Genomic DNA, 13,494 nt, shown 5'->3' with positions numbered 1-13,494 from the left:
CCTTCTTCATACAGACCTAAGAAGCTCTAGCCTTTCCAACATGCTCCACAGAGATGCTGGCCTACTATTCCCTACACTGATTCTCCTTGAATGACTTTCATGTAATGCAGATAACAGCTAAAACTAATCAACACAAAAATATCATTTACACTAAAAAATATCATCAACCTTCACTGTTCTACCATAAGATTCTTGCATTGCCTTTCCAAGTGCTTTCACTGTATTAACTTAAAGCATACATATAAGCTACCATGCTGTAATTCTTACAGACATCTATGTCAGATATTAACTGAATTATTTTACCTGAGAGATTTGCTAATGGAAGAACCAAATGGCTTTAAATAGCAGATCTATGTTAACCTAAAAAAGTCATGCAGGACAACAGGCATAGACAACAGAACTCCTTTTCAGTCATGTGCTTTGTGCCTAGCCTATGTTTGTTCCAAGCCACGTTCTCTACATGAAAACATGGTATTACTTCACATATTGAAACCATCAGCTAAATATATATACAATGTAACCAACCGAAATTAGGACAATTAATTGTTTTACATAAATATCCTTTCAAGCTGAAAGGTACACCTAAATACATTACAATCAAAATGAGATAAATGATGGCTGTAACCTGTTCCTGGAAACAAGAGATGATGAGAAGCAAGACAAAATAAAATTAAGTTGTAGTTATAAAAAGAAGTAATTTATCTAGCGATAGAGAGACTTGAGAAAAACTTCCAGGTGGTTAACAATTTGACTTGTTTCTCTTTTCTGCCCACCTGAAAGTTAAGCCAGAAACTTTGCTTTTCAGTTTGGATTCAGTGAGAATTTTGCCTTTGCGATTGTGGAAAATAACAAGTACATATATCTATGCATAGATACATATTCTTTTAAGTATGTGAAGATTTAAGCTTGCATGTTTCCTGTCTAACTGCATAAACCCAGAACTTTACAGGACAGAAGGACATTTTTAAATAAAAACAATTCACTTTCAAACAAAAGTTTATTTATACTCAGTATTAATTGTGTCAGTTTTCTCAGGTAGACTTTGGTGCAGACCCTTTTAGGATGAAGGGTATTAAGACAATTTCTGAACTTAGTAAAGAAGGTCTGAACCTGACAAATGCATCATACATTTTAGAGGAAAGTTCGGGCACTTGATACCTTCTGGGTTCAGTCCTTCAAAAGCTAGTCTAAACTAGTTTCAATTGTTGGGAGAAAACACTTTCAGAAGAGCACTATGAACATATTGAGAAAAAGGTAATTTTAAGGAGCACAGAGAACTAAAGCAAACAAGAGTAGAGTAAAAAAAGAGACAAGGAAGTCTGAATTATTTAGAAGACTTCTCTTCTGTCCTCTGAAGACTTCCAAGTGGCAATTCAGTCTTCTGCATTAGTAATTAGTGGGACATCTGTTATGTTTTGGCCAGTATGCAAAAACAGGAGAAAGCAAGAAGAGACAATAAGACGAAGTAGACCTAAAAATATTTATAAAGTACATATCTAAATTAGGAATAAAAACATTCTTGAGTAAGTTAATAAAACACATTTCTTCTGTATTTCTTAAGTGATGAGAGGACTATAAAACAGCATCCATAGAAAATAACGTTGGCATTTATAAATTGCAGTAGAATTTTAGTCACAAAGAATTTTCTCATGAAAGCACAAAATTACAGTGACATTATTTTGAATTAGTTACATAATAGCCAACTCTTCCATGAAACTCTGCTATAAATCCTGTTTACCTTTTTCTTGCTTCATATCTTTCCTTGGGCATGACCAAAAAACCATATGAGATTCAATAAAACCTTGTTGTGCAGCACAAGGAGATCATAACTGGATGAAAAATCTTATTTCCGCTTATGCCCTTCTCTGCAATACTCAACTTGCTTCCCAGTGATGATGGATGAGTGCAATACCCAGTTCAGCCTGACAGCCAGGAATTCTAAGTAGCTTGAACTGAATAATGGTGTACTGAAAAAACATGCAATGGAAGGAAGCATCTAACATCAGTCTCACTTTACAAAGAAATGAAATACCTGAGTAGCTTCCCTAACCTGAGCAGAGCCAAGCTTCTGCCTACAAATCCTTACCTCTGCACTGGTTTCCACTGACATCATTTGACTGTGTAGGTAATTGTCCATGCAAAGAGATTTATCTGCAGGTTATGGGCCAAGGTTCATGTCTGGTGGGTTGTCTGGTTTGCACTATTCATCTGGGAGACTTTTTAGTTTTGGATATTAAACTTTGCTGCTCAGCCCCCAGAAATTTTCCTCTCTCATTCATCTCTCCAAATGACTGCTGAAAGTTTGGGGTGGAAAATGCCAGAAGGAAGAAGACTTTGAAAGTTCCAGTGCAAAGCAAGACTTAGACCTTACTCTAAGCACACTTGAACCTCCACCTTGCTTATATAACAGAAGACATATATATTAACAGAAATAATTAAATTCAAGTTTAAAACAAAAAATAAAAAGTGGCAGGGATGATGAACATTAGATGAACTGTTTCTGTACCTGGCCTTTGCAATGTCTGTTAAAATACAGCCCTGAAAGAAATTCTAGTCATACTGTTCCTTCCTGTGTTTCTAGCAAAGCAGTAAATCAGAATGTGCTACTTGGAAAGATAGTTATAGAAGTCCAGTTTTTTTGATGGCATTTACAGAAATTTGGCGCACTCTTAAATTATACAGGTCTCTCTGCAAGTAAAGCCTCATTTATTTCCATGGAAATTACAATTGATACAAAGAATACAATAACATTATTTAATAGAGCAAATTACCAGCTACACGACACTCTTCTTCAACAAAGCCACTAATATTAGATGTGCCTTTTCAGCAACAATGAACACGAGCCTGCATGCTGCACCCATAACAATCTGCATGGCCGTGGCTTGCTTTTCACCTCCCTGTTGCCACTAATGAAACACATCACCCAACACCCACTATGCTAACAGCCACTGTTCAGTCTCCATAAACATTCAGCAAGCATCCATGAATGTCAGTGGGCATCATTTTTTCCACATGAAGGAACTCAATGACACACCTTTGCATCGTGTCAGGTATCATTTTGTTGCACTGCCCCTCTGATGCCAACTGTTCACACAGCAAAATGTAATTGAATACTGTCAGGAAGGTCTAACCTCAGCTGCCACTCCACCATTATCTGCCTCTGCTGTCATGGGCCAATGCAATAAAGTAGGTGGCATCACTTTTGGAGCAGCCCTTGTATAATTATGAACTTAAATACAGTATAAAAAAAAAAAAAAAACAAACTCATGCTATGACGTGATTATAAGTAGTATTGAAAGAAAACGATATTTTAAAACAAGAATTCATTATGATGTTCTTGACTTTGGAAAATGATGTCAGAAGTAACAAAACAATTCATCAAGAATCCCTGTTTCAATTATGTTAGAAAAACCTGCAACCAAAAAAAGACGACCCATTGAAAGCCACTCTTCTGACATGCTTACTTCTATTACTTGTAGAACGTCCTGATGGGAGAAAAGAGAATAGAATTGCTCGACGTTTCTGAAGATTTGACCCATTTTACATTCTAGAGCTTTTTGCATTTGATCCTAACTTACACTTTCAGTGGGATGTTCTAAAACTATTTTCTTTGAGCTATTCATTTCTACCCCAGTGGAATATCACAGCAGAGTTTCTGATTTGTCATTGTGATACTGATAATTTTAATTAAGACATTAATAAGCTATAAAATTAATACTTTCCCACTAATGCTTCACAGACTTTTAGAGATAGAGAAAAAAAAAAGAGATAACAAGAAGCTGGTACTGAGCGCGTCTTCTACAGCACAGATCCTTGCACACTTCTTGAATAAATACTGGGGTCAAACTGTTAATTACCCCAAAGCTGTAACACCTTCAACGTTCATGGGGTTACAGATATGCTGACCAACTCTTCACAGTGTCTCAAGTACTGTGCTGCATTGAACACTTCGGAGCTGGAAGGGCTACCATATCTCAGCTGAAGTTCAGCTCTTGGGGATAAAGCCATCAATTTACACAACATCTTGCTCTGGAGCATTTCCAGAGCAATCTGTATTCAAGACTCTGAATAAGGTTCACGCTCTTTTAACACTACTGCCAAAGGCTGCTGAAGTTGTCAATGCCTACTCTGGCAGTGCTCTCCTGGCATAGGCCTAGGTGGTTGCTCTCCTGAAAGTGCTGCTCTTGCCACCTCTCCCTTTGGCTTAAAAATTGTAGTGACTCAGCTTGCCAAACTAGAACTCTGCTGTGTGTTTTTTGCATTTAGGCGACTGGGCCAGATGTGTCTGTAGTTCTCCCATCATTACAATTGTAAAGGTTGAAAAAAACAGAGCAGAGAACTGATGATTATACTTGGCTGATGTAAGCACTTTCCTATACCTCTGCACCAGTCTCTTTTAATAGCAACAAAGAGCAATAAAGTTCCAGTGAATGAGAAATCACACACAGAGGGAGGATTCACACCTAGTTTTGTACTGCAGTTTCTTTTCATACAGATTTGAGAATGTTGGGCGCTGTGATTCAGCTCACGGTGGAGGGGAGCAGAGCCGTGACTTACAGTTCACTACACAATTGTCCATGTGAAGATGAAAACTGGGCTTTGGATATCACCTCACTTAAAGTAGAACAGCTTGATGCACACTGAAGTAGTGCTGAGAAGGCTCTGTGAGAGCTGAAATCAGTGTCCTCATCTGTCCCTCCCTCCTTTCCTGCTTACGTAAAAGTGCACAACTACCCCAGAAAACCAATTTTGACAGAACTATTTGTCATCTGGCAGCATATCAAAACTGCACCTGTTGCCTCAGCCTGTTTCCCCTCTATTTTTACTTCTGATGTAAGCCAGAAGAGGGTCACTGAATGCAGACTAATACAAAACCTTAAGAGAAACGTGCAAAATTCGCTTGGGATGTTTTCAGAGAAAATAATTTTTGTTAAGTGATGGAACCTCAGACTACTCCTTTACCTTCCCAGATGACTTTTCTTATTGGCATATTTTTAAATGGTTGCTTTTTTTCTGCTCTTCTTCCATCTTGCTTCACAGGAGTTTCATAGAGCCTGCCTACATTTAAATAAATCAAGAAGCCTAATTGCCAAGTGTCATTGCAATGCCAGAGAGACTGGCAACTGCAAGAGAACTTCTGCTAGTATCTTAAAAAAAGGAAAGCAGATGTGGAGATCTTTTTTTAGATTGGATTTCAATGGATGTAAGGTCTGATTATTGAGAACCTTACGTCCTGCTGGTTTCAGTCAAATTTGACTACTTAAGTAAGGCTGATTTACTGAAAAGACCCGAATCAAAAACCATTCGCAGGACTGCAAATGAAAGGGAAATTATTCTGGTTTACTAAAAGTTTGAATCTCACATTCTACAATCTTGGCCTCCCACATAGCCTCTTGGTAACATATACTTACAGCAGTCTTCCTTTCAAGAATATATCTATTCAGGGTGTTCCGCATGTAAAATATTACTCGTGCCAGGAAGAAATACACAAATTTTATTTCATGCCCCTGAACAGATCTTTTCCAGGTTAAAGTATAAAGTACTTGGCATCAAGACTTGATTTACTTAACACAGACCTCAGTTAAAAAAAAAATAATAATAATTAAGGAAACACATCAAGAAAGCAGAAATAGAATATGTGCTGCTTGGGGTGAAGTAATTTCATTCTGTAACTCAGATCAAACGACATAAAAGCTACAAAGGATCTCAGCAGACACTTTTCTTACTGTTGGGAAAGAATAACTCAGTGACATTGTTCTTGTAGTGGGAAATTAAGTCATAGGCACTTTGAATACGGTTTTTAAAGTATTTAAACTTTTCTACAGTCATTCAGAAGGGACTTCATTGGATTTCATTAGTGTCCAATGACACCACTGAGGTCAAAAGTGGAATAAAAATGCAGCATGAAAAAAAATCCAATACCTAAGTGCTTGAGAACTGCAGCTAATTAAGTATGATAACTAAGTTCAGACAGCAATATACTTACACAAACACATATATATATATATATATACATATATATATATATACACACACACACACACACACACATATATATATTATATGGACTACATCAATATTTCTTTTTAACCTAACAAGTTTCCTAAAACCTAAACTCAATCAAGTAACAAATATCTAGCATTACCGTTTCTGATCTCACATGGGGAGAACACTAAAGAAAAAAAAACAAATATTTTAAAGACAAGACAATTAGTGTCCCTGCTAAAACGATGTCTTCCTACTTGTACAAATAGGAATGCATTATTCAGACAAGTTATTCTTCACCAACCAGGAAGAAAAATATATTATTTACAGCCATATGATTGCTATATAGAAAGCATTCAGGCTAAGCTTACAAGTAGGAAAAAGAGGATGGGTTATGAAGCACAGGAAAAACCAACGGCAACCAATGGTGCAAATTTTTCCCTGTAGAAATGGAAACACTAGTCCTTGCAGGATGATCAAGGAATGGAAATCACATACATAGTGACTTACCCAACAATTCTAAGAGGACATTTCCTTACAGCTTTAAATTAAAAAAAAAAAAAAAAAAAAAAGTAGTCCCCTGCAGTCTGTGGGCAGGAACACGTGCTTATACACTTGTATCCCCTTCTGTGATGGGTAACTCTTTTGACCCTCTTGAAATTACCACACCTTTTAAAACTGGAAAGTTCTCAGCTTCATAAGAATGCATTATATATGCTCCTTGAGCACGTACCTTGCATTTTAATGTTCTACTGTCGAGCTCTTGGACCAAAACCAAGTCTGGGTAGAAAACACACTGCAAATGATCCAGATGAAGGCAGCTCTGGACATGCATGGAAACAATGCTCTGGGTATATAGGAGATTGTAGCGTCAAAGAAGAAGTCACCTAGATGGTAGGTTGAAGCAGCATTCATTCTTTTTATCAGTTATCCAAGTTTTCCTTGGGGTGGTAAGCACTATTTAAGGTTTATACGAGCCTGTGCCATCACCATGGACAGCCAAATAATGCTCGAAGGAAGTAGGGCACTAGGATTACCAGCACAGATTTGAATTTCTGGTCTTGTTTCTAGGTGATTTGTTCAACTCTTGGCCTCTACTGGTCCTGCCAGACAGCAGGATTCAGTACCCCAAGCACTCCATCATCTTCCTAGTAGCAGCAGGCTGGGTATTGTGCAACTGCTCAGAACAAATCTGTATTTCCTACACAACTCTCACGTTCTTAATTAAATCACTAGTAAATTGAGTGCATCAGTCTGCTACAGGTTTTCTGCATTTCTGTAAACATTGTAAAAAAGAACTTTCTGAACTCTGCCTTCAGCTTCAGAACAAGCATTAGACACAAAAGCACACACAAAATGCAAATTGAAGTCATCCATATTTGTAAAACGACTTTTTAGAAATTGTTGGGTGTTAAGATAAAAGAAGCCTTGCACATTCTTCAAACAGCTTATGCAAGAGGAACGGCATGAAGAGAGGAAAGCCCATTGTCATGCTGAAGCTTTGCTCATACCCAGAGCTCACTTTGCAGTGAAACTGAAAAACAGACCATTCTCTTAGGGCAGCCGTCTTATAAATCACACAAACCTCAAACCCTGTAACAATCTGCGTGCTCAGGAAGCTACCGTGTTTATTTAAAGCTGCGTGCACATACATGAAAAATTCAGACCATAATAGGATACTCTTTTAAATCCTGCTTTGCTAATCAGTGATCTGTCTTGGACAAAAATACGTGTTGATTTGCTCGCTGAACTTTGCTTAAGGCATTCCAGACTGAAGCTAATAGCACAAATAGCAAAAATACACAAGACAAACCTAACACAAGTTTTGTTAAATAAAGAAATAAATAAAAATGCTTAAGACTTTACATTTGTTTCTCAAACTCAGTCACGCAGAACATGGCAAGATTCTCAAACTGTGTTTTCACTGCTCCTAGCCAAGTCAACAATTTGCATTATTTCTAGCATTCAGCATGTGAAGCAGAACACACAGATGTATGCCTGTCAGCTTTTCCAGTGAAATTTGCACATATTTTCCTTCCACAGAGAACTCGGTCCTTGACTCAGTGTCTTACTAAGCAGACATTATTCATTATAACACATCACAGCTGTAATTCAGATTTCATTTACATTGCTTTCTTTCAATGAGTCAAACAGCACAATTAGATGAACAGAACGCCTCATCTATAATAGGTTTTATGGAAAAGAATGGAAAATTATTCATGCTTTTTAGAGTTCAGAGGGTTACAGAGACAGCTTTCTCAGTGTGCCAAGCCTACCTACACGTCATTTAAAAACATCCACTTATTTAATAACATTCCTGTCTATGTATGTTTTAACACTGTCATATTCCACTGACTATAACGCTGCAGTTTTAAATGCTAGCCCCACACAGCCTTCACTATCACATACAAACAAGAAGACTGCTTCCTTTCTCCTGCCTGTAGAATACAAGAACATACAATATACTGGGTGGAGAACTATGTTGGTTTTGCTTCTTTTGCCAAAGGCTTACTATTATAATGGATAAAATGAAAACAGCAGCAGCATTCATAGTGGGGAAAAAAAGTAAAAAAGCCAAATCAGTGCTTATTTTCTAATAATTTTTTTGGTTGTTGCTGTTGATTTTGCTTTGTTTGAATTACAGTGTACTCTGTTGATACCATATAGTGATTTCAGGATACTTTTCAGTATGGGTTTCAATAAATAACCTGTTGTCTCCAAAGTGCATCCCCACCACCTAGCACTGTCTGAGCTCCCTGAAGTTTACAAAGGACAGACCTGTGAGAAGGGTGCACTATTGTCACAAATTTCCCTAGAGCTCAAGATCAAATCCAATTTCCATCCAATTTCATGCAATACACTAGCTAAGCAATTTCAGGAGTGAATGGAAACCCCAGAACAGGCTGAAAGGCGAGTTCTACGGACACCATGCTGCACAGGTATGACGCAAAAGAAAATGGGGATTTGGACCAGGCAAGGGCTAGGAAGCATCAAATTCTTCCACAATATATCAGATATCTCAGAATCAGTAATTACAGTGCAGTTCCTAGAGCTGGCTGTATGATATCCCTATATTCAGCCTTACCTAAACAAAAGAAGCTTTAACTCTTCATGATACAGGATTTATACATCGATATTGTTTGAGTAATACTCAATGCTGGGTCTGTCCAAACTGCAGACAGTATAATTGTACAATTTGTTCATACAGAGTTAGTTTGAATAAATATAAAGTCCCACCCTGTAAAACTATGTATAAATGTCCCTCAGGAGATGAAATAGACTACCTAACCAACCTCCATTTAGACCTTAATTTTAAGACTTCAAAAAAATGAGACACTCAAAAAAGGCCATAAGTAGGAAGTCCAGCCTCAATAACACCCAAAAACTTTGAAAAAAAACAAAAAAAACCAAAAAAAAAAACAAAAAAACCCAACCAACACACCACACGTGCTATCCTTTGGGAAAAAAAAAAATAAATAAAAAAAAAAGTAATTAGGACAGATTTTCACAGGCTCGGATGCAACCTGCAAATACTCCACTTTATATTCAGGGAAACATTTTGATGAGAATTGACTCCTCAGTTTCCTCACACACTTTTGTTTCACTCAACAAATCCAAGAAGTTACTATAATGTAAAACTGTAGTTTTTAATTTGTTTTGTTAAACATTCTCAACGGTCTTCAAATTTTACTAAGATAAAATGGAAACACTGATAAGATTCTCAAAAGCTAATTTCATCCAACAATTCACTCACAGAGTGGAATGGAAACTTAAGTGGAATCAATTGTCACTGGCCTGTTAATTTCACTGACCTCAAGAGAGTATAATATAGTCTAAAAGCTGAGCTTTTTACAAAAAGCAGTTCAGCTGTTTAGAAGATTAATTAGATTTCAGAGGAAAATAAATTCCTTGTAATAAACTCCTTTTCAAAAAAGACCATTTCTTGATGGAAAAGAATGATGAAACTTCTATCAAAAAATTAGCGGCCCACAGAAGCAATAATGCTAAATGCAAGAAAGAAAAATACAGTCCCCATCGGAAGAGAAACATTTATATTGCAGACAGACTTTGTATCTAAAAGGACAGCATTTCCTTATCTGCATAAGACACTGCTAAATCCACGCCTCACTCTCACAGAATGGTTTAGGTTGGAATGGACACTGCAGATCGCTTAGCTCCAGCCATGTCCTCTGGTATATTCTCTCTATATCACCTGCTTCCTGCTTTGGCCTTTTAGAAAACATAGGCGAATTTTCAGACTGGATTATCACATCCAGAACAGATGGTATTTCAACACATTTGCTGTATGTAACTACGCTTTCAAAATAGTTCCAAGGATTTCTTCTTTCACAGGAAGAACTAATACTCATGGGATTAATATTTTGCAAAGGAACCTTTCAAGTGAAGTAGATTTCTATGGCTAATAGTAACACAGATTATCAGGCATACACAAGCTCCTTTACAGCAGTTGTGGAACAGCTCGTACAACAGCATAAAAATAAGAATGCTCAATTGCATTAACGAAGTATTCCCAGTCAGTCTTGTTTTACTCTGCCTATTTTAGAACTGAAATATTTTTATAGCAGTTTAAAAATAAACACTCCTTGGTTTCTAAAATAGAAATAAAAAAATCCAGAGTAAAATAATAATTAATAAAAAAAAATCAGAGTTAAATGTGTAATGCTGATAAATCCACATGTGCATGGGTTTTTTTTGGTTTTGATTCTTTCTCCAAATTCCAACTGACCTCCTGGAAGTGAGCATCAATCTACAATTTTATACAAGATTATTCAGAGCAATGGAAATCATAACAGATAGGATAAAAAAAAAAAAACAGAACTGTCCTTTAGATCATGTAGATCTTTGTCATTTTAGGTTTGTGCTTGCATAAAAAGAAGGCTGCTTTTTGCATTTGTAAACATTTATGTGACTCAAGCAACCCAGTAGTTGGCTGGGTTTTCAGTTTATTTCTTCTTAAATTACTTCCTAAGCATAACTAGCTGCATTTGCGTGAACTTTTGCAATTAAAAGGGCAAGGATTGGCCTCTGGTTTTGCTGAGGTTCTGTGCTTCCTTTGCAAAAAAATGACTGTTTTGATCCACTCTTCCTCCAGGTCTGTTGTAGACCATTTACACTCCGGACAACTTTATTATATCTTATAGTACCCTGATGAAAAATGTAATGCTCTATCTTTGTTGCAATAATTTTCTTTTACCACTTATGCTTTTCCTCCCCTCAGGTAGCAGTTCGCAGCTGTGAGCATCAGAAGACTGCTGCATATCCCAAACCTCACAGCTGCAAAGATACGCCTACCAGAGAGAGGGAAGCCCTGGATTTCAAAATCACATAGCACAGCACATAAAGGAAGACCAGGGTTGTAACCATCTAATTTTCTTTCTTCCATATTTGCATGGCTGCTTAAATATATACGACATATGGACCATGCTAATGTAAATGTGTGTAAGAAGGCTACTTTAGAAATATTCCAAATTTCTTCAGCTCTGTTATTTTAATTGAGCTCATCACAAAACAATTCCATCTGCTTCTGGCTTCAGCAGAATTGTACCAGAGTGCTGACTAACGTGCAGGTTAGTTAAGCTAGTTTTGAGAAGATGGCTGTAATAACCATCAGCACTAACATTTTACTCTCTGTTAGATTAAAGGAGCTGCCAGTAGGAGCAAGGTGAACTCCTAAGCTGTTTCCAGATACGGAAGGATAGGAACATGAATTTCTGCACACAAGACACAGTCCCAACACATTTACATTCTTCGTCCTTTCATGGGTTCCAAATAAATAGAACTTCTGACTCACTTTTACACAATAACTCCCCTAGTTGTCCATCAAGACAACTGAAAATGATTTTCAGATGTATGTTTTCTTTGAAATGGTTATTTTCTCCCAATTTCCCATTTGCTTTCCCTTCAGGTCAATGTATCATAACTTTCATTTTTGTAGAAGCTTGACTACCCTTTTGTAGAAGTTTGATCACCCTTCAAATATTGATGTTGCTCATCATTTTTCTGGCCACTTTTAAAGACTTTTTTTTAACACTGTTACGTTAAAACCTGCAACTTTCCTTCCAACTCATCCTCCATTCTTACACCCAGTCTTTCAATGAAACTCCATGACAGATCTCTCATATAGACTGTCATTTTAGCAGTATTTACTGTTTTTCATACTACTCTCCTTTCCTCTGTATCTGTCTCCCCTCCTCAGTGCCTTCCATAACTCATACATTGTAGAGAGCAGCTGTGAAACCTGGAAGACAGGGAAACAAAGACATGCCATTTTAATAATATCTGATGAAACCAAAGGGCTACACTGAGTGACACAGACATGTACAGAAGCTTAAGTCTTCAGGCACCTGTATCCATCTCTTCTGTTTGTAGTTCTGCTCAAGACTATGTGGCCCTTCTGCCTTTCAGCTGACCACATGCAAGCCATTCTTGATGTGGTAAAAGATTGAACTAGTTTGTGAGAAAACTCAAAGGAGGGGCCATCTTGGAAACAGGGATGAGAGCAAAACCACAGCAGAAAGCAGTCAGATTGACCTAGATTATTAAAAAAAAACAAAAAACAGCAAAAAACAACAACTTGCCTTTTGCATGCAGTCAACAGACTGTCAGCAAACCCTCATCTATCCTGAATGTGAACAGATCCTGAAGGGTAGTCCATATCTCCTTCTGTCAAAAGTCAGCTGCCTTGGTTTAAGTCACTCATATTTTTTAATTTATACATTCTTAATGTAATATGTCTCGTGTCCCATAAATAGTGCTTCTACCGCTTATAAAGTATTGCAAAAGGCTTTTTGGAAAGAACATGAAGCAAGTGTTAATCTTCTTGTGTTATTTGCAGCCTGAATTAACGTTAATGACACTGCATCGTTCATTTTAGAAGATGTCTAAAGTCTACATTTCTGCTTCTCAGGCTTCCTGGTTGGAATGTATTACAAGCAGGCAGGGGACACAACAAGCATGTTTTCTCAACCAAGGAGCAGATATTGATGGAGTACTGTAAGTAGCCAAGATTATTTTCAGCAGTATTTTCTACATTTTCATTCTTCAAATACCTCAGAAGATGATGTTTCCTGCACTAATGACTATTTCCACCTTCTCAAAGACAACCCAAACCTGTGCTTGAAAAGGCTACAAATGACAAACTGATTTCCGTACGTTTTTTTATACCTTATCCTAACATCAAATAATTGATTATTAATGCTCACAACACTCCCATAGCATGCATTTATACATAAGGAAGTAGAAGAGAACTTAAAGAAACTAATTTTTGGCTGACATTGCGAAGTTCAAGATTCTAGCCCACATTTCTTGCATTTGACAAGCTGCCTTACAAAAAGCATAGCAATTCAATGATATTTCTAAGGAAACAAACAAGAACTCATAGATTTTTACTTCAAAACATGCACAAAAGCAATCTGGAAATGAAGCTGTAAGTAAAGAAAATTCTCTGTTGTGCAACTTCGTTGCAGTAAGTGGATGGTCATTTTTAAT

The sequence above is a fragment of the Centrocercus urophasianus genome, unplaced genomic scaffold (assembly GCF_019232065.1).
Source record: "Centrocercus urophasianus isolate 14NV4802_14NV808 unplaced genomic scaffold, USGS_Curo_1.0 seq_20, whole genome shotgun sequence".
Lineage (NCBI taxonomy): Eukaryota > Metazoa > Chordata > Aves > Galliformes > Phasianidae > Centrocercus > Centrocercus urophasianus.
The sequence above is the reverse complement of the archived record's forward strand: the minus strand, read 5'-3'. Positions refer to the sequence as shown.